Consider the following 2,500-nt stretch of genomic DNA (forward strand, 5'->3'; position numbering starts at 1 on the left):
GAGCATTGTAAACTGTACTATTAATTCCAATGAGAGAGAGCGAGAGCGAGAGCGAGAGCGAGAGCGAGAGAGAGAGAGAGAGAGAGAGAGAGAGAGAGAGAGAGAGAGAGAGAGAGAGAGAGAGAGAGAGAGAGAGAGAGAGAGGGAGAGAGAGGGAGAGAGAGAAAGAGAGAGAAAGAGAGAGAAAGAGAGAGAGAGAGAGAGAGAGAGAGAGAGAGAGAGAGAGAGAGAGAGAGAGAGAGAGAGAGAGAGAGAGAGAGAGAGAGAAAGAGAGAAAGAGAGAGAGAGAGAAAGAGAGAGAGAGAGAAGAGAGAGAGAGAGAGAGAGAGAGAGAGAGAGAGAGAGAGAGAGAGAGAGAGAGAGAGAGAGAGAGAGAGAGAGAGAGAGAGAGAGGGAAAAGGAAAGGGAAAGGGAAAGGGAAAGGGAAAGGGAAAGAGAGAAAGAGAAAGAGAAAGAGAAAGTGAGAGAGTGAGAGAGAGAGAGAGAGAGAGAGAGAGAGAGAGAGAGAGAGAGAGAGAGAGAGAGAGAGAGAGAGAGAGAGAGAGAGAGAGAGTGTGGAAATAAGAGAGACATAGAAAGAGAAAGAGAGAGAGGGAGATGGAGAGGGAGAGAGAGGGATGGAGAGGGTGATGAAGATGGAAAAAGAGAGAGAGAGGAAGAAAGAGAGAGAGAGCAGTAATAATAATAATAACCTTTACCCAAGAAATTATCACTATGTACTGTTAAGGACATCTAAATTATCACAAACAGCATAGATATTAATGCTGTTTAGAGAGAATATCATTTTTAATCGATGTTTACAATCAGATCAAGAGCTTGTATTTCAGATCTCTTGATGAAATGTATTCTAGAGTAAAGGCCCCCCATCATTATCATTTTCATACTAGTTGTGGAATTATACGAACTTTCTTTTGTAACAGTACCTTTAATTTCACTAACAACTTGCCAGATTATATAGCCAGCTAGTAACTGATTATTCTTTATCAAATAAATAAATAAATAAATAAATAAATAAATAAATAAATAAATAAATAAATACATAAATAAATAAATAAATAAATAAATAAATAAAGAAAGAAAGAAATAAGAAATAAAGCACACTTGTCAAATACATTATCGTTCACTTTTAGCCATTCTAGCTGCTAAGTGCGGAGTTGCGTGATCACACTTTCTTAGACCTCGTACGCTACCTTTGCTTTGAAATTTTGAAGTCTCTGAACTCTTCTCTTTGCGTTTTGTTTGTGGCTCTCCATATTCTCGAGCAATCATTTATGAGGCTAAGTGGTTGAGACTGCCATGATTCGTCTTTGGATTTCAAAGCAATTTCTGGTAAGATGTACTAAAGTATGAATCACCTTTTTGTACATTTCGTCAATGTCTGTGTTAAAAACATGTATGCTGATCAAAATAGAATTATAAGTTTTAGATAACTGTACTAGGCGTTATGTAATTTCCATTAAAATCTATAACAATGCTATCTTGCAGCTGTGATACACTATGTCATAAACCAATAAACCAAAATAAGTTTTCTTCTCACTTATTAGAATGCCATTCTACTGAAAGTATAATTTGACAGTCACTGAAATATATTCGATTAGATCAGAGATAGTGTCTGTAGTTCCTGTCAGAAGTAACTTGGTTCACCTGCATACGGAGCCACAAAGCAATTTGATATGCATTTTGAGATAAAAAGGAAAAATGGCACTGATACGTATAGATCCCTGGGGGACAACAAAGGAAACATTTTTCCGAGTTGATGTGACGTTTTGAATTCTTACGCACTGTGATCTGGTCTTATAGTAATACCTGAACCAGAGAGGATCTATATTCATCTTCATACATTTGTTTCCTATAGTTCGTCATTTACGCTATCAAAAGCCTTGGACAAGTCCAGCAACAAAATCAGCGAAATTTTGTTGCTGTCAATATTACTACAGATTTTAACTGTTCTCTTGGGGAGAGCAGTTTCTGTTGAGAGATTCTGCCTAAATGCTGACTTTTAGCCGAGTCTTTTTGTTTCTGAAAATTAAATCAGTTGTTAAGCCACTATTTTTTTCTAATATCTTGGAGAATACTGGTAGTAAAGAGACTGCCGATAATTATTAACATCATTTGTGTTCCCATTATTGTGCAGCGGAAGGATCTTACATAAAGAGTAACAAGGGAAGTGCTTATGATGATTGTAAGGTAAAATACAATTACTGGCAATGAGTCTCTTATAAAGCTAAGTGAGCCGGAGCTAGATTCTTTAAATATTTTATAGTTAAAATGACAGCACTGCGTTCCACAGGATCCCGTCTAAAATCGAAAGTTTAATTCAAGGCGTAAGTTGTATTAGTAATAACTTCAGTGTCATAATTTCATGCCATCTTGAGATTTTACAAAAGCTTGCCTACCAATATTTGAAAAAAAAGTATTGAGTTCCCTTTTCTCTTAGCCTATTATTTATTTATTGATTTTGAATGGGACTTATCATTAGGAACCATTTATGATAATTTTT

This window comes from Penaeus chinensis, chromosome 16 (assembly GCF_019202785.1).
Source record: "Penaeus chinensis breed Huanghai No. 1 chromosome 16, ASM1920278v2, whole genome shotgun sequence".
NCBI classification, from domain to species: Eukaryota; Metazoa; Arthropoda; class Malacostraca; order Decapoda; family Penaeidae; genus Penaeus; species Penaeus chinensis.